Genomic DNA, 24,292 nt, shown 5'->3' with positions numbered 1-24,292 from the left:
TTCTGGCCTCTTCTCTCACCAACACTTCTGTCCTTTCTTGCTCTGTCCCTCAAATAAATGCAATGTGCATGTGAAAAAGACATACAATAAAAGGCAAAATGTATTTTATAACTCAACATTCTATCCTTAAATACTTGGGAATTACTCTTTTAACAAGTTCAGTTACTAGCATAAGTGATTTAACAAGGAATCAAGTATAATTGGATTCTAAGTACCTTCAGGTACAATTTGACCCAAATTGTTTTATTCAGTAACAGAAGAAAACACTGCAACTTATTTGCAACTTGACTGCATTTTCTAGGAAGCAGATAAGGTCAGATACTTCAGAAGAACTATTTATCTGCAAGAAGATATCCTTGTACCACACAGAGATTTAGAGGAATTTAAAAAAAAAACATTTTGTTTCATTTTTTTTGTGTGTATATGGTGCAATTCAGTGCTTTTCCACAAATGATTCAATGGGATACCATAGAAGTAAGTTAGTATTAGTGTGATCTTTGAAGCCAAACTGACCTCTTTACATAACTAGGCTTCAGCTGTGTAATCTTAAGCACGTTACTTAAATCCTCCAAGACTCAGTTAGCTCATCTATACAATGGAATTAAGCATGTAACTTTTTAATAGAGCAAGATTAAATGAAATTATGAATGAAACATGCTTTGCACAGTACATGGCACATAAGAAGCATACAATAACTATTAACCATACTTATTCTTATCTGTAAAGTAGGTGAAATGACTTCCCATTTTAGACTCTGCAGAACCTAATTATATTATAGTTAAAAATATGCAGTATAAATGCTAGCCTATGTTAAGTGAAGTAAGCCAGGCACAGAAAGACAAACATCGCATGTTCTCATTTACCTGTGAGAACTAAAAATTAAAAGCAGTTGAACTCATGGAGATAGAGAGTAGAAGAATGGTTACCAGAGGCTGGGAAGGGTAGTAATGCGGGGATGGTTAATGGGTACAAAAAATAGTTAGAAAGAATAAATAAGACCTAGTATTTGCTAGCACAACAGGGTGACAATAGTAAAAATTAATGTAATTGTTCATTTTAAAATGACTAAAAGAGTATATTTGGATTGCTTGAAACACAAAAGATAAATGCTTGAGGTGATGGACACCCTACTTACCCTGATGTGATTATTATGCATTGCATGACTGGATCAAAATATCTCATGTGACCCATACGTATATACACTTATTATGTACCCTCAAAAATTAAAAATTAAAAAATAAAATAAATGCTAGTAAACCACAGATGGTAAGTCTTAGGAAATCTTGCATCACATTAAATTCTGTTTTTCACACAAAGTCTTTGTCATCCAGTGTATATTTTGCATTTATAGCACGTCTCAATTAGATTAACCTCATTTCAGGTTCTCAGTTGCTATGTGAAGCCACCATATTCGACAGTTCAGGATTGTGCAATTTCCACCTTCCCATTCCCAGTTGAGTAATTCTTATCTGGGGATGATCTCAGCTGGAAAAAGGGAATCTCTGCATTTTGCTTGTCAGTCCTGAGGCCAGTGACAGCTGTGCTTTTCTACGTTACTAAAAGAAGGTTTGGCATCAATGTTTAAAAAAATATAAAAAAGCGCATCTCTCATCCTGAGAGTCAACTTGAGCAAATGCAATCAGTCAGTCTTTCTCTAACCCTTGTGTAAATCTGGAATGTATTTCTTTCTGCAGTTTGCCATGAGACCGGTCTCTAGATTGTAAAAATCAAACAAAACTGTCTGACCCTGAAATTGATTCTGCAGCCTTTCCAGGTCCAAGGACTTGCTTCCCTGGGCAATTGTGAGGCTCTCATTTTAGTGCCTCGGAGAAGCAGAGAAAATACAGATGCAGACAGAACGAGATAATAGTAAAGCAATAGAATCAATAACTACACTTTTACTAGCATACGTTCTAGCATTTTCTGAGGCTTATGTGCCGAGAAGAGTGCTGTCTTAGATATCCATCATCTGATTTAATAGAATGTAGTATTTTAAAAATTGGATCTCCTGAGATTTTACAGAAAGACCCTTATTTAGATGAGTTCTTTAAAAACTAAGGTCAATCAAATTAGATACAGTACTACTAGCTTGCACTGTCAACCACATTAAATGTAATTTTCTTAAAGGATACCTTTCTTTCTACTCCCCAAAAGCTCATGCACACTAAGGTTGACTTTTCTTTATAATCTTCCTAACAACAGAATGTTATTACTGTTATTTTAATGTTCAATTTTTAAATTATTTGAAAGCATTTATTGAGCAGTTACAATATGCTGGGCACTGACCTAAGTACTTTATATACAATATCTCATTTAATCCCTATGGAAACTAAATAGTAGACATTTATATTGTCATTATATTCATTTGTTAGATTCATTTACTATGGAAAAATAGATGCTCAGTGATTTAACAACAAAACAAGGAAAAATAAACCACTTCTATTTTCACGAAGACACTAACTGACAGAGGTGGAACTCAAACCTCAAAAAGTTTTTGTGAGCATACTATTACCAAATAAAATATTGCTATGGTATGATATATTTATGCATAGCACAGTAATTTGTTTCCTCAAAAATTATATGAAATAATTACCTTTTTATCTCTTCATCGTGGAAAAATTAGCCTAGATTACAAAAATCAAGGAAAGAAGTTGTTTTTGCTTCAAATAGCACTAGACTTATTTAGTTATTAAATAGTTCAATATTGGTTAAAAGTGTAAGCTCCAGAATTAGATGACCTATATTCAGACTCTAATAATTTCCAGCTGAGTAATGAAGAACAAGTTATTTAACTCCCCTAAACCTCATTTTTCCCATCTGCAAAATGGAAGTAATAACTGCAGTAGATTAATGCAGTTAGCACAGTGTCATACACATGGTAAGACCTTCATGAATATTAGGTTGGTTGTTATAATAATAAGAATTAAAATCTTATATATTTCTGCATTCTACAAGAAGTTCACAATACCTGGAAAAGGATGCTCTTTTTCTTTTTTCTAAATTGATATGTCAGGCTGGACACAGTGGCTTCCACCTGTAATCCCAGCACTTTGGGAGGCCAAGGCAGGAGGGTCACTTGAAGTTAAGATGGGTCTAGAGACCTTGTCTTTACAAAGAAAATTGTTTTAATTAGCCGGGCATGGTGGCAGGTGCCTGTAGTCCCAGCTACTCAGGAGGCTGAGGCAGAAGATTGCTTGAGCCCAGGAGTTTGAGGCTATAGTGAGTTATAAGCACATCGCTGAACTCTAGTCTGGGTGACAAAGCAAGTCCCTGTCTCTAAAAATAAAATAAAATAATTTATATGCCATAGTTGTACATATCTTTGGGATGGATGTGATATTTTGATACATGTCTACAATGTGGAATGATCACATCAGAGTAATTGGGATATCCATCTCCTCAAACATTTATTTTTTCTTTGTGTTGGGAATATTACAATTCTTCTAGCTATTCTGAAATATACAACAAATTATTATTAACTGTATAACTATAAAATACTATTGAACACTAGAACTGATAGCTTCTCTCTCTTTATTTTTGTACCCGTTAATCAACTGTTCTTCATTCCCCATCCTTCCTTTCCTTCCAGGCCTCTAGTAACCACCATTCTACTTTCAACCAACATGAGATCTACCTTTTTAGCTCCCACGTATGAGAGGAAACATGTGATGTTTGTCTTTCTGTGCTGTGCTTATTTCATTTAACACAGTGACCTCCAGTTCCATCTACATTGCTGCAAATGACAAGATTGTATCCTTTGTTATGGCCCATTAAGATTCCATTGTGGGCCGGGCGCGGTGGCTCATGCCTGTAATCCCAGTACTTTGGGAGGCTGAGGCGAGCAGATTATGAGGTCAGGAGACCAAGACCATCCTGTCTAACACGGTGAAACCCCGTCTCTACTAAAAAAAAAAAAAAAAAAAAAAAAAAAATTAGCAGGGCGTGGTGGTGGGTGCCTGTGGTCCCAGCTACTTGGGAGGCTGAGGCAGGACAATGGCGTGAACCTGGGAGGTGGAGCTTGCAGTGAGACGAGATCGCCTGGGTGACTGAGCGAGACTCCGTTTCAAAGAAAAAAAGATTCCATTGTGTATATATCTAACATTTTCTTTATCCGTGTATCCACTGTTAGACACTTATGTTGCTTCCATATCTTGACTATTGTGAATAATGCTGCATTAAACATGGGAGTGCAGATATCGAGTTCATGTACTGATTTCCTTTCAGCAGTGAGATAGCTAGATCATGTAGTAGTTCTCTTTTTAGGCTTTCGAGGAATCGCCATAATGTTTTCTGTAATAACTGTACTAATTTACACTTCCACCAACAGCGTAAAAGAGAACCCCTTTCTTTACATCCTCTCCAGTACTTGTTATTCTTTCTCTTTTTATAGCCATTCGAACTGGGGTGAGATGATATCTGTTTGTGGTTTTAATTTGCATTTCCCTAATAATTAGTGATTTTGAGCATTTTTTGAAATACACCTGTTTGCCATTTGTAGATCTTTTTTCCAGAAATATCTATTCAGGTCTTTTACCCAGTTTTAAATTTGATGATAATCATTTTTTTTGAAGTGATTGAATTGTTTGAGTTTGTTTTGTTTCGTTTTGAGATGGAGTCTCGCTCTGTCACCCAGGCTGGAGTGCAATGGCGTGATCTGAGCTCACTGCATCCTCCGCCTCCTGGGTTCAAGCAATCTTCGTATTTTTAGTAGAGATGCAGTTTCACCATGTTAGCCAGGCGGGTCTCGAACTCCTGACCTCAAGTGATACGCCTGCCTCGTTCTCCCAAAGTGTTGGGATTACAGGCGTGAGCCACCGTGCCTGGCTTTTCAAGTTTTTCAGTGTATCCCTTGTCAGATGGATAGTTTGCAAATATATTCTCTGGTACTGTAGGTTTTCTCTTCGCTTTGTTAATTGTTTCATTTGCTATGCAGAAGCTTTTTAGCTTATTGTAATTCCATTTTCCTATATTTGCTTTTGTTGCTTGTGCTTTGGAGTGGAGGTCTTACCCAAAAAAATCTTGACCCAGGCCAATGTCCTGTAGTGTTTCTCCAATATTTTCTTCTAGTAGTTTTATAGTTTCTTTCCTGGCTGTGCAGGGACTTGCTGGGAGACGCAAACCCCTCTGAGCCAACAAGGCCTGGTTCTCCAGCTTTGGCCTGACAGCAACCTCCTCAGGGACCCAGTCGCAGCTCCAATCGTTCTACTGCAGTTAGAAAACCATCCCATCTGTGCTGAAACCTGCTGGGATACATGCACCTGCCTGAGCCAAGGAGAAAGGGGTCTCCTTTTTGGTTTTAGAAAAGAGAGGGAGAGAATACTGTTTTCTGAGTACTGACTTTGATGAGGTGCCCAGCAACCTCAGAAAGCTGCTCGTCTGTCTCATCTTGTGTCACATGTCAGGCGTTTCCCACTTTTGCACTAGGTATTTGTAGCATTAACCTATGTCCCTAGGACTGCCTAATAACACTAGACCTGAAGCAGTTGAATAGGCTTATGATTATGTGTTTCTATTAAAGAACTTAGATTCCTATCTGAAATGTAATAGTTTGCAAGTTCTCAATTTATTTTACTATTCATACTTTAAATTAGTTAGGAAGACTGGAAGAAGTTTAAATGCAACTACTGACCTTATTTCAGTTTTCAAGTCAACTTGCAAATTTTTCAAGTGACAGCACTTTTGAGATAACGGAGTTATAGGTTTATCAACATGGGTCTGGATATAAGGTCTGGCATTCCTATGGCTATTAAAATTTCTCCAGACACATATTTCTGAAAATTATGATGATGGGAGTACATAAGTTTCTGGGACATAATGACATCAGTTCTATAGTAAATTTTTTTTTCATTAATATCCTGCAAATTATCAAATTAATGGATAAAACACCCAATAGTTACTCCAGAGAATATGCAAGATGCATTTTAAGTTTGCTAGCTTTGCCTTTAAAAAATAGCTAATTTTCTTTCTTGATGTATGGGCAAGAAGAGATTGGCTAGAGTAAAAACAAAAGTTACTTTCAACATAACGATTTCATTATCATAAATACAAGCCTCAGCTCACTGACTGTCTTGTGAGTTAAGAGAATAGCTTTCCCAGTGCTTTCCCTTTGGGACATAGATTATTTAAGTGCTGAATACAGTAACTTAAATATCTTCTTCGACATAGAATTAAAAGCTTGACTTTTTTCATTAGGTTAGAATTAGTGCATAGAAGCTAAGAAATAGTAAAACCTGTGTAATCATATTATGCTTGGGAAACTTTGTTTTCTTGCAGACAAAGGTATTTGTCTCTTATTTATTGTGTTGATCATGAAAATAGTATCTCTACCCTGAGGTGTTACAAAAAATTAATCAAGTCAGCATGTATACTGCATATGTGTCTTGTGGAATATTTACCATTTAATCAAGAACCTAAAAAAAATATAACCTAGCTCCCAAAAAGTAACATCAGTGGTTAACTGTCAGGTTAAAGAAAAGTAAAATAAGGCTGGGCGTGGTGGCTCACACCTGTAATCCCAGCACTTTGGGAGGCCGAGGTGGGTGGATCATTTGAGGTCAGGAGTTCATGAGCAGCCTGGCCAACATGAAGAAACCCTGTCTCTACTGAAAATACAAAAAAATTACCCAGTCCTGGTGGTGTGCGCCTGTAATCCCCAGCTACTCGGGAGCCTGAGACAGGAGGATTGCTTGAACTCGGGAGGCAGAGGTTGCAGTGAGCCAAGATCGCACCACTGTACTCCAGTATGGGCTACAGAGTGAGACTCAATCTCAAAAAAAAAAAAAAAAAGTAAACTAAAACAAGATAGCAAAAAATGTGTTTCTCTTTTCTTTTTTAAAAATAGTTTTTTAAAAATTCAAGAATTAACAGATAAAATTGCATGTACAGACATGTGTCACTTAAGGGCAGAGATATGTTCAAAGAAATGCATTGTTAAGGTAATTTCATTGTGCAAACATCATAGAGTGTATTTACAAAAGCCTGGATGCTATAGCCTACTACACACCTAAGGTATGAAATACAGCCTATTGCTTTGAGGCTACAAACCTGTACAGTGTGTTACTCTACTGAATATTTTAGGCCATTTTAACACAATGATAAGTATCTGAGTATATAAATATGTCTAAACATAGACACAGTAGAAAGACAGTGTTACAATCTAATTGAGATCACCATCATATATATGACTCATCATTGACCGAAATATTATTATGTGGCACATGACTGTATTTACCATGCAAAAAATGATAGTTTGAAGTATATATACATTGTGGAATGACGAAGTCTAGCTAATTACCATATGCATTACCACAGGTAGTTACCATTTTTGTGGCGAGAACACTTTACATCCATTCTATTAGCATTTTTCAAAAACACAGGAATATTATTAACCATAGTCACAATGTTATACAATAGATTTCTTGACCTTATTCCTCCTACATTACTGAAATTTTGTATCCTTTGGCCAATATTTTCTCAACCCCTTCCAAAATCCCTCCCCACTCCAGCCCCTGGTAGCCACCATTCTACTTTTTACTTTTGTGAGATAATTTTTTTAGATTCTACATATAAGTGAGGTCATGCAATAAATTTCTTTCTGTGCCTGGCTTATTTCACTTAACATGATGTCTTCTAGGTTCATCCATGTTGTCTCAAGTGACAAGATTCCCTTCTTTTTAGAAGATTGAATAGTATTCCATTGTACATATTTGTGACATTTTCTGTATCCATTCATCCACTGATGGACACTTCGGTTGATTCCATAGCTTCACTTTTGTGAATAGTGCTGCAATGAACATGGAAGTGCAAATAGCTCTTCAATATACTAATTTCATTTCCTTTGGACATATACCTAGTGTTGGTGTATGTTGGTATATAAGTATATATACGTTGGCATTGATGGATTATATGGTACTTTTATTTTTAACTTTTTGAAGAAACATTATACTGTTTTTCATAACGGCTGTATTAATTTACATTCACACCAGAGTACACCAGGATTTCCTTTTCTCCACATCTTCGCTGATACTTGTTATCTTTTGTCTTTTTGATCATAGCCATTCTAACAGGTATGAAGTGATATCACATTGGAATTTTAATTTGCATTTCTCTGATGATTAGTGATGTTGAGCATTTTTAAATATACCTGTTGGCCATTTGTTTGTCTTATTTTGAGAAATTTCTATTCAGGATCTTTGTCTATTTTGGGGGGATATTAGGTACATTTTAGTTTTTTAATTTGTTTTTTATTTCAAAAGGTTTTTGGGGAACAGGCTTTGCCCATTTTTAATGGGGTTACTTGTATTCTTGCTATTAAATTGTCTTAGTTTCTTACATATTTTAGGCATAGTTTGCAAATATTTTCTCCCATTCTGTAGATTGTCTCTTTACACTGTTGATTATTTCTTTGCTATGTAGATGCTTTTTATTTTGATGTAATTTGTCTATTTTTTATTTTGTTGCCATTGCCTTTGGTGTCATATCCAAAAATTCATTGCCCAGGCCAATGTCATGAAACATTTTCCCTAGGTTTTCTTCTAATAGTTTTATAGTTTTCGGCTTTACATTTAAGTCTTTAAATCATTTTTAGTTTATTTTTTATTGTGATGTGAGGTAAGGGTCTAATTTCATTCTTCTACATGTGGATATTCAGTTTCCCCTACGCCATTTATTGAAGAGACCGTCCCTTTGCCCTTATATTCTCTTGGTGCCTTTGTCGTAAATCAGTTGGCTGTAAATGTGAAGATTTATTTCTGCCCTGTCTCTTCTGTTCCATTGGTCTATGTGTCTGTTTTGTCATACAAAAGACATAAGTAATTTACAAATACCATTACAGTATTAGAGTATTGTGAATTTAACTGTGTACTTATTTTTACCAGCGGGTTTTACACTTCCAGAGTTTTTGTGATACTCACTAGCTTTTGTGCTTTCAGCTTAAAGAATTCTGTTTAGCATTTTTTGTAATAGGTGGTAATGAACTCCCTCAACTTTTGTTTTTCTGAAAATGTCTTTATTTCTCCTTCATTTCTGAAGGACAGCTTTGCTGGCTACAGTATTCTTAGCTGAGTTCCTTGTTTTTTTTTTTTTTTCTCACAATTTAAATATGACATCCTACTCTCTCCTGGCCTGTAAGATTTTTGCTGCGAAGTCTTCTGCTAGCTGTATTATAATTTTTTAGAAGTTATTTGCTTCATTTCTCTTGCTGCTTTCAGGATCTTCTCTTTGGCTTTGATTTTTGAGTTTGATTGTACTATGTCTTAGGGAAGTGTTTTTTTTTGGATAAGATATGATTGGAGACTTTTGAGCTTGTACTTAGATACTTACATCATTCTCCAGATTGAGAAAGTTTTCTGCAACTGTTTTTTTAAAATAAATGTTCTAACCCCTTTATCTTTCTCTTTTCCTTCTTTAACTCCCATGACTTGTACATTTGCTCTTTTTTTTATTTCTTTATTTATTTTTTTTTTTGAGATGGAGTCTCACTCTGTTGCTCAGGCTGGAGTGCAGTGTTGCAATCTCAACTCACTGCAACCTCCACCTCCTGGGTTCAAGCGATTCTCCTGCCTCAGCCTCCCGAGTAGCTGGGATTGCAGGCATGTGCCACCATCCCTGGCTAATTTTTGTATTTTTAGTAGAGATGGGGTTTCACCGTGTTGGCCAGGCTGGTCTTGATCTCCTGACCTCAGGTGATTCACCTGCCTTGACCTCCCAGAGTGCTGGGATTACAGGTGTAAGCCACCACACCCAGCCACATTCTCTCTCTTGATGCTGTTCCATACATCTTGTAAGCTAGAAATATTACAAGAATGTCTTTACTTTTCATATTTTTTCTCATCTGACTGTATATTTCCATATATTTCTGACTGTATGTTTTCAGTTTCACAGATTGTTTCTTCTGCGTAATCTTTTCTGCTGTCAATGACTTCTATTGCATTTTTTCATTTTGTATTGTTTTCTTCCAAGATTTCTGTTTGACTTTTTTCAAATCATCTATTAAATTTTTCATTCTGGTCACTTATTGATTTCTTCATTTGGTGAATTGTTTCTTTATATTTTCTTGGAGTTTGCTGAGATTTCTTAAAACAACTATTTTGAATCTTTTTCAAGCAATTATGTTTGTTTAGTGATATGATATTTACCCGATAGTTCTTGATCCTTGTGTCTGCACATTTGAGGAACTAGGTATTTATTCCAGTCTTTGAAGACTGGCTTTGTTAGGAAAAGCCCTGTGGCGGGTACAGCACTGAGGTGCATCAGAAGCCGGGGCAGCTGTGGGTGGCACAGTGCTCCTCATAGTCTCAGGTGTGCCACAGTAGTTGCAGTCCTGGGGTAGTTCAGAAGGCCAGGACAGATGTGGCCAGTATGGTGCTTCATTCAATAAGCCTGTGGCTCTCTGTCATAGGCATGGTGCTGGGGTGGATCAGAAGCCCTTGGCAGATGGTGCTTCCAGAATCCTTGGGACCACTACAGCCCACCCAGTGCTGGGACAAGCTAGAAACATTGGTCAGAGGTACCTGGCATGGAATTAGGGCACACTAGAAGCCAGAGTACACTGTGGCCAGGACTGCCTGTTGCTGAGGGATGTCCAGAGCCCAGAGCTGTTGATGTAAGCCCCATGGTGGTGCGAGCTGGAGACTGGGTTCACCAAGCAAGTGTGAAACCTGGAGCTTCCTGGTCTCATCTGGTGCCAGAGTGTTCTAGAGGCTCAGTCTGTGAGTACCAGCCTGAAATACAGGTCTGGGGGTTTCTGTCCAACTGGGTTTTACTGTGGCAGACTCAGTGTTGGGGTCCAAGGCAAAGTGCTGTGCTCACTTTCCTCTCTTTTCTCCAAGTAGATGGTATTTATCTCCATGCTTAGCTGTGCAACCTGGGGTTGGAGGAGGGATGACATGAGTAATGCAAAATTGCCTTTCTATCATCATCAATGTGTCTTTTCTTATTATTGTGCTGCAACTAGATACCGTGACCTCTTACCTGGGTTCCTTAGCTTTTGTGAACATATTTTCATGCGTGGATATATGTGCAAATCAATGCTTCTCCTGGGGCAAGGACGATCACTGGAGAGTTCCACTCCATCATCTTTCTCTGCCCCCTAATCTATGGTTTTATTAAAACGAATAAGAACTATTTCTTGTGTCAGCTGGTTTTAGTAGGCCTTTAAGTTGTCATGTGGCTTAATGGGTGTTTTTGAAGTATAATCCTAAAGGTGAGCAACAAAAAGGTCATGGTTATCATTAATTTTGATTATAATCACCCACAAATATTTACTGAACACCCATTCTGAACAAGGTACTCTCATAAATGCAATCATGCCCTCAACTAAATATTTATTTGGTAAACATTCTTTTGACATGAAATCTTAATGAAGGGAAAGACTTACCTCATCAAAATGGATAGATATCCAACAAATCCCTTTAAAAAATATGGAGAAATGTCTGGTATGCTTTTGAAGATTTTTGAAATGATTTTTCTCTTCCTTAGACCAGTTTTGAAATGCTTTGAAAATGTTTATTTTTACAGGGAAGGCACAACACTGAAAACGTTATTTGTAGGTAGAATGAGGTCCGAAGGAAATTCACAGGAGTTCCATGTCAGAAAGTGCATGCAGGGGTGTTCCTAATTTCAGAGAGGAAAATGGGCCGTGCTATTCCCTATAGAACTTGGTACCAGATCTCAATTGTGACCAATTCAAATTTTCTACCCCTCCTCCCCCAAAAAAATCACGCTGAAGAAGGTGAAAAAGATCAGCTTTTTATAACTTTTTAGTAAAATTAGTTTAGCTGTGTTGAATATATTTCAAGGGTCAAAATTTAGGTAAAACTACGAGCTGTTGAATGGGCAGTTTGGATAGAGGGAAAATCTATGTATGTAAAGATAAAAAGTCACAAGGTCAGGTAGTATTAAAAAAAATTGAAGATGAAGTTAACCCAGTGACTGTAGGGGAACTCTCATGGAGAGGGAGAGAGTGAGTTTCTGGCTTCTGTTGACCTACTGTTCATCCACGGAATCGATCAGTGTAGTTACTTTTTCATATCATCTCGCTGGCCTCAACCATTGGCATCTTTGCCTAGAAGGAACCACGATTTGGGAAAACATGAAGGACTACTCTCCTTGTGCCCTGTGGAAACAGACGTAAGTTCTGAGTGACCCAGGCAGCCTTCTATTGGTCTCTCTGATGTCCCCATCACTGTAGAGTAGAACAGGGATCAGTAATAGTTAATATTTATTCAGTGCTAACTAGAGCAAAGTGCTATCTCCTTTAACCTCCTAACAGCTCTATGAAGTAGGTACAATTATTATCTCATCTTAAAGATGAGGATACTGAGGTTCAGGCATTTTACATAACTTGCCAAAAGCCACACAGCAGTGGGTGGACATCATGGTCTTAACTGAAGATATGACATTTTTAACTACTTTCTCAAAGCCATCTCTTAAAGAAGCTGGTATAAGTCTACTCAGTGTTCACGCCCATGGCTGAAGCAGAAATAGCTTGGGTTTTGAAGATAATGTAAACTCAAATCTCAGCCTAGTTATCTACTCAATGTGTGACACTGGCTATCTAATTCAACCTTCAGTATTGGTTATCTTAATTGTTGTGAAGATAGTAAACTTAGCTCATGTTAGTGCTTACTATGTGCCAGGCACTGTTTCAAGCACTTTATGAATTAACTCAGTAGTCTCTACAATATAACTATGAGGAAGATACTGTTATCACCCTCAGTTTTATTAAGGTACAGGGTGGTTCAGTGAGTTGCCTGAAGTCACCCAGTAGGAAAATGGTAAACCTGAGATGCAAACTCGCGTAATTTCTAACTGCTCTGGTCTTCTGACGGTGGAGAGAAAAAAGCTTAGCACATGTTGACTGTGTAGAACATAGCGAGGTGCTCACCCATCATAAATGCCCATCCGTTTTCCCTGTTTATCCAAAATGTTTGTATAAAATTATTTTAAATATTTTCTCTGGGTTTCTAAAAGTAATAGTAGTGAAGTGCAAGGCAGCTTCCATGTTCCTCAAATACATCAGTGAACATGATTTTCCATGCTTTCACTGACAGGTATTAGAGATGCTACAGATGGAAGACAGAAAATCCAAGCCAGTTCTATCAGGTGGTCCTTCAACATACCTTTCTCTATTGATCCTTTACTTTAACCTTAATCACCTTATTCTTGTTCTCGTCACTTTGTACCTGCATCATAGTAACAGCTCCATAACTAGTCTCTCAGCTTCATTTTTGCCCTGCTTAAATTCATTTTTAACAGATTGCACCCAGAGTTATTTTTCAAACACACCAATTGTGTTGCTGTTCTTTTAATTGATTCAGACTGCATTTATGATAACGCCGAAACTCTTTAATAAGGCCATTTACATCTCATCTCTTGCCTCTGGTCTTCTTCCCATGCTGGTTTTATTGGCCTGTAATAGGAGTCCACTACCCTTCCTTTCTTTCTCTCTCTCTCTCTCTCACTCACACACACGTATAAACACACATGCATTGACCATCTTTGCTTGGGTGTCCCCTTCTACTACTCTTCAGATCAGATCTCAACTAAAATGTAAATTCTCCAGGATATATATATTTTCTCCAAGTACAAATCAGATACCTTTCTAAGGTATGTGTTATCACACCATCTGAAATTAATTTTCTGCCTGCTCTAGAATGCAAGTTATATGAGGGAAGAAACCGTGGCCTGGAATATAATAGACACTCAATAAACATTTATTGTTATAAATGAATGAATGAATGAATGAATGAAGAGATTAGTAATTAATGAGGTCTAACATAGTAATGGCTTCTTGCAGAACCTCTTCAGCACCACTGTATTTCAAGCAATCTAATTCCTTGTTCCTCTCTTCCATGGCCTCTTTTCAGCCAAGTCATATTTTTGCTTACCCCAACTCCAATAAAAGTAATCCGTTTCCAAGGAACAGCTTTTATCTGGCTAAATTGGCTATGAACTCCCACACATTTCTGAAATTTTCTGTAATGGCAGAGAGAGGGTAAAGGAGGGAACCAGAAGCAGTTATTGCTTTCACAGAAACAATAGAGGAGTTAAAGAAGCTTAAACAGGAGCATGGTGACTAAAGGAGCCCTAATTAGAGGAGAGCAGAGGCAGAGGGAATCAGGGTGCCTAAAAGGGATTGTAGAAGAAGACTTTCAGACAGATGTGATGTCTAGATGTTTGACTTTTCTATTAAGGGAAAAACAGGAGGACATGTTTAAAACAAAATATGAGTGCTTTGATTAAGCAAAAAGGTTTTTCCTGTCAGGTTTCTTTCTTTCTTTCTTTATTTTTTTGAGACGGAGTCTCGCTCTGTCGCCCAGGCTGGAGTGCAGTGGCCCTATCTCGGCTCACTGCAAGTTCCACCTCCCAGGTTCACGCCATTCTCCTGCCTCAGCCTCCCAAGGAGCTGGGACTACAGGTGCCTGCCACCAGGCCCGGCTAATTTTTTTTATTTTTAGTGGAGACAGGGTTTCACCACCTGTCAGTTTTCTTAATTCCCCCAAATTTTAAAACCTCTGTCTAAATCTGTAATATTTTAGTTTATCAATGTTCTGTGATTGGTCAACTTCTTATTTTACTTACTATCTTTGTATATTTTAGTTCTGTTGTTTTTGACACATTGTATGAAAGGAGGTTTTTCCCAGACCTAGGAATCTAAGAATAAAATGGAGTTTTTAAACTTTTCTAAAATATTACTTACCAAAATATTTTCCTCTGTCCCATTACAAGCTAGTCATTATCTTCTTCTATACCAGAATTTAATATAATTTAGATACACTTTTAAATTCAATTATTCTATGTTTTTTTTTTTTTTTTTTTTTTGAGATGGAGTCTTGCTCTGTTCCCCAGGCTGGAGTGCAGTGGCACGATGTCGGCTTACTGCAAACTTGGCCTTCCAGGTTCAAGCGATTCTCCTGCCCCAGCCTCCTGAGTAGCTGGGATTACAGGTGCATGCCACCACAACCTGCTAGTTTTCTGTGATTTTTAGATATCTGTACTAAAATACTACAGAGATGTCACCTTACTTTCAAGGAGCAGCCAACTTCTATATAATTCAATGTTTCAACAAAGATAATTGAGTAGTTAATACATGCAGAGAACTGTGGCTGGTTATAAAAGGTGTGGGTGCAGGTCTCTGTTTATGAATGGATTAAGTTTCAAGAATTCCTTTGTGAAAGTCAATTATGTAGAACTTCAAATGCATTTTCCTACAGAAATAATGGTTATAAATGGTGATTTGATTTCCCCATATTTAACTCATAGGTTAGCCAAGATATATTTGAAATAAAAAGCAAGAAAGAATGTTAGAATACCAAAAATCAATTAGAGAGCAATTATAGCAGGCTGGGCGTGGTGGCTCATGCCTGTAATCCCAGCACTTTGGGAGGCCAAGGTGGGCAGGTCGCCTGAACTCAGGAGTTTGAGACCAGCCTGGCCAACATGAAGAAACCCCGTCTCTACTAAAAATACGAAAACTAGCCAGGCCCGGTGGTATGCACCTGTAATCCCAGCTACTCAGGAGGCTGAGGCAGGAGAATCACTTGACCCTAGGAGGCAGAGGTTGCAGTGAGTTGACATCATGCCACTGCACTCCAGCCTGGGCAACAGAGCAAGACTCCATCTCAAAAAATAAATAAATAAATAAAATAGCATAATTGAATTTAAAAGTACATCCAAATTATATTAAATTCTGGTATAGAAGAAGAGAATGACTAGCTTGTAATAGGACAGAGGAAACACAATAAGCTGTCATATCCTCTCCCCCTCTTATGGCACACACTGCTATTTGATCATGGCCTCCATTTTCATTAAGCTCTCAACCTCAAAATCCTTCTTAAAACAGTGTTTTCTGCAACCATTACCATCCCAGTTATACCTGGCATAGAGAAATTGTTTGACATTTCGTTGATAGAGATGGCATTAGTTCCAACATTGTAAAGCAAAGAAACTTATAGTAGTCACTAGGGGACAGGAGGCAAGGTGGAGATAGGGGCAGACCAGTAATAAATGGACACTTCATGGCACCGGTTGACAGGATTTGGCCAAAATGAATGATTAACCTTAGATGAAAAACAGGGTTGCTAATGGCCATAATGCCCAAAATAATTTATAGATACAATGCTATTACCAATAAACTACCACTGACATTCTTCAAAGAATTAGAAGAAACTATTTTAAAATTCATATGGATCCAAAAAAAGAGCTCGTATAGCCAAGACAATTCCAATCCAAATGATCAAAGCTGGAAGTATTATACTACTGGACTTCAAACCATATTATAAGGCTACAGTAACCAAAGCAGCATGGTACTGGTACAAAAGCAGACACATAGATCAATGGACCAGAACAGAGAACTTAGGAATAAGACCGCTCCTCTGCAACCATCCAATCTTTGACAAACCTGACACAAACAAGCAATGGGGAAAGGATTCCCTATTTAATAAATGGTGCTTGGAGAACTGGCTAGCCATATGCAGAAAATTGAAACTGGATCCCTTCCTTACACCTTATACAAAAATTAACTCAACATGGATTAAAGACTTAAATGTAAAACCAAAAACTATAAAAACCCCAGAAGAAAATCAAGGCAATACCATTCAGGACATAGGCAAAGACGAAAACTTCATGATGAAATTGCCAAAAGCAATTGCAAAAAAAAGCAAAAATTAACAAATGGGATCTAATTAAACTAAAAAGCGTCTGCACAGCAAAAGAAACTATCATCATTATGAACAGGCAACCTACAGAGTGGGAGAAAATTTTTGCAATCCAGCAATTTGACAAAGATCTAATATCCAGAATCTACAAGGAACTTAAATTTACAAGAAAAAAAGTCAACCCCATTAAAAAGGACATGAAGGGACCCTTCTCAAAAGAAGACATTCATGCGGCCAACAAACATATGAAAAAAAACTCAACATTACTGATCATTAGAGAAATGCAAATCAAAACCACGATGAGATACCATCTCATGCTGGTCAGAACAATGATTATTAAAAAGTCAAGAAACAACAGATGCTGGTGAGGTTATGGAGAAACAGGAATGCTTTTACACTGTTGGTGGGAATGTAGATTAGTTCAACCATTTGGAGGAGGGTGTGGGGATTCCTCAAAGATCTAGAACCAGAAATAGCATTTGACCCAGCAATCCCATTGCTGAGTATATGCCCAAAGGAATATAAATCATTCTATTACAAAGCTACATGCATGTGTATGTTCATTGCAGAACTATTCACAATAGCAAAGACATGGAATCAACTCAAATGCCAATCAAAGATAGACTGGATAAAGAAAATGTGGCACATATACACCATAGAATACTATGCAGTCATATGGAGCTAGAAGCCATTATCCTCAGCAAACTAATGCAGGAACGGAAACCCAAATACTGGGTTTCTGCTCTTACTTGTAAGTGGGAGCTGAACAATGAGAACACATGGACACAGGGAGGGGAACAACACACACTGGGGCCTGTTGGGCAGTTGGGTAGGGGGAGGGAGTGCATTAGGAAAAATAACTAATGCATTCTGGGCTTAATACCTAGGTGATAGGTTGATGAAAATGAAATATGATTGCCTTAATACCTAGGTGATGGGTTGATAGGTGCAGCAAACCACCATGGCACACATTTACCTATGTAACAAACCTGCACATCCTGCACATATACCCTGGAACTTAAAATAAAAAATTAAAATTAAAGAAAAATAAGGGTTTCTAGGCTAGGGGTTAGCCACACTGAAACAGTCTGGTAGGAGGGAGGAAGTGGAAATGGAGCCACATAGCTAGTTATGAGATAGCTGCCCTATAAATACATGGACCAGGGGCCGTGGAACTTGTGTCAGAATTCTCAATGCGAAGCAACTCCCTGGATTGTGTATAATGAGATGCTTACATGTAGCACTGCCATTAACTGGGTAGTCAAGAATATTGGTTCTTTTATTCTAAGGAAGTTATCATTAGTCTTAATTGAACTTCATCATTTCAGATAAATCTGGGGGATCTTTGGGATGTCTGATTAGTGATGCTATGATTCAATTAGATTGTACAGTCAGAAATATTACCTGAGGTTGAAACATTTAATAGGGTACAGGATTTTGTTCCTACTCCTTTTTTTGTAAAATGATTTTCACAGAATAGCCCGCAAAAGATATCTAAGGCAATGCTAAGTTTGTCCTGGAGAATAATTGGAAAAAAAATCAAAATGAAATGTGATTGCCTTAAGAAATGACCAACTTAATAATAGGCCATGTTTGGAAAGCCCTGGGTAGCATATATCCATTTCACTGTCACACGTAAGTATTCATTAAATTGGGGGAATAAATTGGGAGAAGGGAATTCCCATAAGTAGTCTTAAATTTTGCCAAAGCTTAATTTTAAGCTCTATTTTCTAGGCAAAATCTTCAAAAGCCTTAATACTTGAAACATATAAGAAATATAACTTCTTTGACCTTCTCCTTCACTTACCCTTCTTACTTTACTTAAAAGCTCAAGTTGTTTGAGCTTATAAAGTACTTGCTGTGAATGGCCAAATATGTTTGAGTCGTGGTTTTGGAAAATCACATGATACATACCAGAGGAGAGCTGTGTCTTCAAATTATCTTCTAGAAAGGTTCACCAGAAAGTACAAAAATGTTTACATTTTAGAGAAAGGAAGAAGATATAAAGCATAATTCATCCTGAAATATTTATTTCAGAAATCATGCAATTTTCAAGATATCTTCCAAGTTTCCAGCTTTTTTCCTGACTTTAAATATTTTTAATAATTTTAATTTTTATTAGACATATATATGCATTCACTGTAGAAAGTTTAGAAAACAGAGAAAGTAAATAAAAATTTCATAAGATACCGTAACATTTTGTATACATTATTTCAATCTTTGTTCTATATTTATATATATTTATGTGTATATTCCTTTGCATATAAGTTCATGTAATATATGCTGTTTTTAACTATTTTCTCATGCAAAGTATGTAATTAATATCTTTCCACGTAATTAAACATTATTCTACAATATCATTCCAAAAGCCATATAGAAGAACTCCATATGATGAAAGCACTATGATTTAAGTATTATCTTACTGTTGATAATTTGGTTTTATTACAGTTTTTTACTTTTAAAAAAAACTCTGTAAATAACATTTTTGCTGCTTAATCTCTGGTCATCTGTGATTATTTCCTACAGATAAATTCCTAGAAGACTTGCTGAGACAAGGTGTTATCACATTTTTAAGGCTTTTATCTTTCAAAAAGATTGCACCAACTTATACTTCCATCAGTAGTATGATGAACTGCTTTATTTACTTTCAGATGGAATAAAAGCCTCTGCTAGTGGATCTCAGCTTTATAACAATTTTATAGGAGAATCAGTCTTAGGATGATTATCCATTGACTTTTTGAAATAGTTGCCACTTTGTTGTGTCTACTTCTGTAGCATTAGCCTTCATTTCATTATGTCAGGTTAAAGACATTTTTATATATTAAGAAATTCTAAAGAAAAGAAGCCTATCACTCTGATATTTTCCATTGATAGCTTGAACTGCTATTCTAACATGTTTATAACTCTAAGCCATTTGTTTTTTAAGAGGTTGTTTCTAAGAATGTATTGTACTTAACTGATGGACAAGGTTTTGACTTTGCCAAACTCATTTCTAATCATTTAATCCTTTTAAATCATCTTCCTCTTATCAGTTTAGTCTATGTTAAGATTGTATTTTTATTCACAGTTTGCATGTCTACAAGTTTCCAAATGTTTATTTCATTTCGAAGTACTTGCTACTATAATAATGCATGTTAAACATAGATGAATATGCAAAGACTAAAGCCATTTGGATTTAGAATTGCAAAGTCTCTTTTAGGTCACGAGCCAGGCATAATGCCCTACTAAGAGAAGAAATTACTGCATCAAATCGCTCCTGAGCCAAACCAATACATATCTCATCATTTCATTAAAGCTATCTAGCTTCAGAGAACACCTAACTTAATGCATTCAGTTGTCTGGAAAAACAGCTGAGGAGTTTTTCTTTGAGAAAAGTTCAGTGCCTGATAGTCAATAGAAAACCATAGAGAATATCTGAAGTCTCATTAAAAGCGTATGTCTGGAATGTCGTGAATAAGACAATCTAATGGGGCAGATGGGATAAGAGGGTCATTTTATCCATATTAAAAAGATTAAAAACCAAAGTTCTCAGTAATTGATTCTACATCTCACATAGGCCTACATGTAGCTTGTTGATAGAAAAAAATCCTCCTCAGAACCTTTCCCCATTAGCTAATTCAAAATATCCGTTCATCCAAAGAGTCTCTACTCCATGCACTTGGTGGGAAACCAGACTGATTTCCATAAAATATCCATATTTTATCATCACAGCTCAAATACAGCATCAAATACATATTCCAGTGTTTAAATTGCCTTGAAGCCAATTAAGGGAGTAAAGGGATTTAACAAAAGGTGCCTGAGAAAGACGTATTTCAAAAGATTTTATAAATTATTACTTTTTTTAAAGGCAATTTCTGTGAATAATTTTCTTAAATATCTATCTACATGGAATTGTGTTAGAAAAAGAAAGCCAGGTTATTCTTTTGAGGTTTTATATCGTAAAAGTCAACAGGAAGTTATTTTTATCATGATTCACACCCTGTGGTTGAGCAAAGGCTGAGCATGATAGAGACAGAACAAACAGAAGAAGTAAAGCCTGTTGTTGGGACTGTTGTTTAGATATCCTTTTCTTCTGACCCCTACACAGTGCTCTGCTTACGTTTGATACTTTAAGGATCCCTAACTTCTCTTGTCTTCCCTAAGGCAAGTGTTATGGCTGGGAATCTAAATGCCTATTCTTAAACCTCACAGTGTAAAGTGTGTCTCCAACTCGTTCCATATTGCTTTAGAGCCACTTGTGATTTAATGTGGTACATTTCTTCTCCTGCCACTTGATATTTGATAGGAAGTGGTGTATAGTGACTTAAAGGAACAAGAGAGTTCCAAGGGTAAAGTATCTGTATTAGTCGGCTCTCATGCTGCTAATAAAGACATAACTGAGACTGGGTAATTTCTAAAGGGAAAGAGGTTTAATGGACTCAGAGTTCCCCATGGCTGGGGAGGCCTCACAATCATGGCAGAAGACAAATGAGGAGCAAGTCACATCTTACATGGCAGCAGGCAAGAGAGCTTGTGCAGCAGAACTCCCATTTGTAAAACCATCAGATCTTGTGAGACTTATTCACTACCATGAGGACAGTATGGGGAAACCTCCCCCATGAGGTTTCCTGGCCCTGCCCTTTACACATAGGGATTATTACAAGTCAAAGTGAGATTTGGGTTGGGCCACAGCCAAACCATATCAGTATCTGATATTAGGTACCAGAGAGAAAGCAGAGCTGAAGATGACACATATTTTAGCCTAGAGACCCTTGCTGTTGAATCTTAAATCCAGGCATAATGGTGACACCTCATTTTATTAAATATTCTGAAGTAAGGTGAGGACTCTTAATGGTTATTTGTAGGATAAGTAATAGGAGAAGGGGAGTGAGTTTTTGTGGATGTGTACAACAGCGGGTAGTTGGGTATAACCTTCCTTACAAGGAGATTCTCATTTTAAGATTAGGAAAAAAGTCATACAGAGAGAGATTTTAAAGGATTAAGAGAAATAGCTCAATTTTTTTTCACCTCCTCATACAGAGAAATACCACAGAAAGGACAAGATGTGATCAAACTTTCTAAGAGACACAGAATTAAAACATAGAGAAACAAGAACTATTTTTAAGTGAAATAAAACATCAGAGTCAAGATCAGGAACTTGTTTGTTTGCCAATTCAGAATCTCCTGGACAACTTCCGAAGTCTGTATCAAAGTCCTGAGTCATCACATTTGATTTAATTTTTAGCTCCATTTAACTTCTGCTAGATCATATGTAGACCTAATTTTCATCTGAGTCATTTCTATACTCTCCTGTCACCAAAAACAGAGTTTAAATTATACAGTAGACTTATAAGTATTTCAAATATTATTACAGGTAATACAATCAGACAATCATAATAGTCTCGTATATCCAAAAACATTAGTGATTATACTTATTGCTTCTTGTCCTAAAGTAAGACAGCAATATGAAGAATAACAAACGTTCAGGTGTTCATTCTATGAATATTCATCTGTGTTAGATTATTTTCAGTTGCAGTAACATTCAGTCCTTGGATTAAAAGTTAGGAGGGTTTCATTAATGAGAAATGTGAAAATCAAAAAGAAAACACACATTACCCTATGTATTACCACATTAGACAGGAATTCAGGGGTAGGGGTTAAGGTAGACTTCGTAGGAAAAGGAGAAACTGCTACACAGTTGGGCCTCAAGTAGACTAAATTGTTTTGCTAGTTGGATGTTTGCCCAAAATTCACTGCAACATGAGCTTCCATGCTAACCACTTTACTTCTTGGACTTCAGAATCTCTTTCAACAACATGGATCAGTAACTCAACTCATGTTGTCTATACTCTTTCTTGTATATCTTTTTTTTCCTTCCGTCCCCACTATCACCTGACTTGATTCTCTGTATCTCCAGTTCAAGCTCTGGGGAGAGATAATTACCCTATTATCCACTAGTTAGCTTACAGATTGGCTACAGTTGGAACAGATTGTCTTTCACTGCCCTCCCACCTGGGATGTCAACTGAATGTGGTTATTTCTGTTAAAATGGGGCTCTGTACACAGTTGGCATTCTGCAGTTTTGACTGCCCAATGTATATGTGATATCAGTAACCAAAGCAAAATATCTTTTAAAAACACAGTGATAGGTTTTTCTACCATTTTTATTTTAAATAATTATTTGGTATAAAAAGCATATTTAATAATATATAATACATAATTTGGTAGATATATTACTGGTACATTTATTTAAATATTGACAATAATATGTTTTAATAAAATGAACAGTTTTATAAATTATTTTTCACCTAATTTTCACATATAATTACTAAACAAAAATCTATGAAGCATGCAGGCAATATTATGTTTCTCTCACTTAGCACATTAGTTTAAGGTTGGCCCTCAATAGATAAATTGTAAAGCAGGATTTTGCCTTTCCCCAGATCATTCAGCCAGGGAATAATAGAGCCAAATCGAAGCTCAGGTCTTTGTATCACCAGTAATTTGCCCCTGATATGTAGCTAAAAGCTCCTTCTACAGTACCTAGCAGCTCAGTGGGAATCAACTGGTAGAAAGATTTGTTTTTTAAATACTGAAGGAAAAGCCTAGATAATGTATGCTAGCAATACATTTTTATGTCTGGAAGATAAACTGCTTTTACTTCTGAACATTTCTATGTTGTGGACTCTGTATTAGGTCATTCTTGCATTGCTATAAAGAAATACCTGAGACTGGGTAATTTATAAAGAAAAGAGGTTTAACTTGCTCATGGTTCTGCAGGCTGTACAGGAAGCATGAGGCTGACATTCTCATGGCTTCTGGGAAGGCCTCAGGAAACCTACAATCATGACAGAAGGCAAAGGGGGGAGTAGGAGCAGGAGAGAGAGCTGGGAGGTACCACATGCTTTTATACAACCAGATCTTGTGAGAACTCACTCACTATCACAAGGACAGCATCAAGTGGATCGTGCTAAACTGTCCATGAGAATTCCACCTCAATGATCCAAACATTTCCCACTAGGCCCCACCTCCAACACTGAGGATTACATTTCAACATGAGATTTGAGTAGAGCAAATAGTCAAACTATATCAGACACACTCAGGGCTTAAACGTTAGGATTGTACTCATATACAAGGTAAACCTCCTCAACTCTCAATTTCTCTGCTTAAGCAATCATTCTAGCTTAGTCAATTGGGGTCAAAAGCATGTACATGGTATTTAACAAGATGACTATAGAGATGATGTCTTACTCAGAAGAGAGACATCTAGTGAGAGATGTGGGTACAAGATGTCCTTTTTTTTTCACTGTCTTATAAATGTAATATAAAATGGGAATTTGAAGAGAAGGTTCATGATGTTACTGCCCAGATTGCCTTTCTATAACAAGGGAGTATTATTACCACTGGGAAAAACTCTCAATATGAACAATTTACGATAAAATGCTAAATTAACAAGTCAAGGTAATTGCATGCTCCCTTTGCCCCCGATGAATTAGTGCAAATTGCATTTCACACTAATTGGTCCACAAAATTCATGCACAATAGGAACACTGGGATTTCTTGAGTTTTGCTTGTAAATGTATATATACATACAAATAACAAGACAATTTCTTTAATAGTTTGTTACAGACTAATAGGTGTGCTAATTAGTCTAC

General features: G+C 36.8%; 1 protein-coding gene across 2 annotated transcripts in view; it reads left to right on the top strand.

The window, feature by feature from the left end:
- The window catches only part of PRKG1 (protein kinase cGMP-dependent 1), a 1,321,998-nt gene that overhangs the window by 331,320 nt on the left and 966,386 nt on the right, over nt 1–24,292 (top strand). The gene's annotated exons all lie outside the window — the stretch shown is intronic.

This window comes from Pongo pygmaeus, chromosome 8, assembly GCF_028885625.2.
Source record: "Pongo pygmaeus isolate AG05252 chromosome 8, NHGRI_mPonPyg2-v2.0_pri, whole genome shotgun sequence".
Taxonomy (NCBI): domain Eukaryota; kingdom Metazoa; phylum Chordata; class Mammalia; order Primates; family Hominidae; genus Pongo; species Pongo pygmaeus.
Note: the sequence above shows the minus strand (reverse complement) of the source record. Positions and strands in the feature narration are given on the sequence as shown.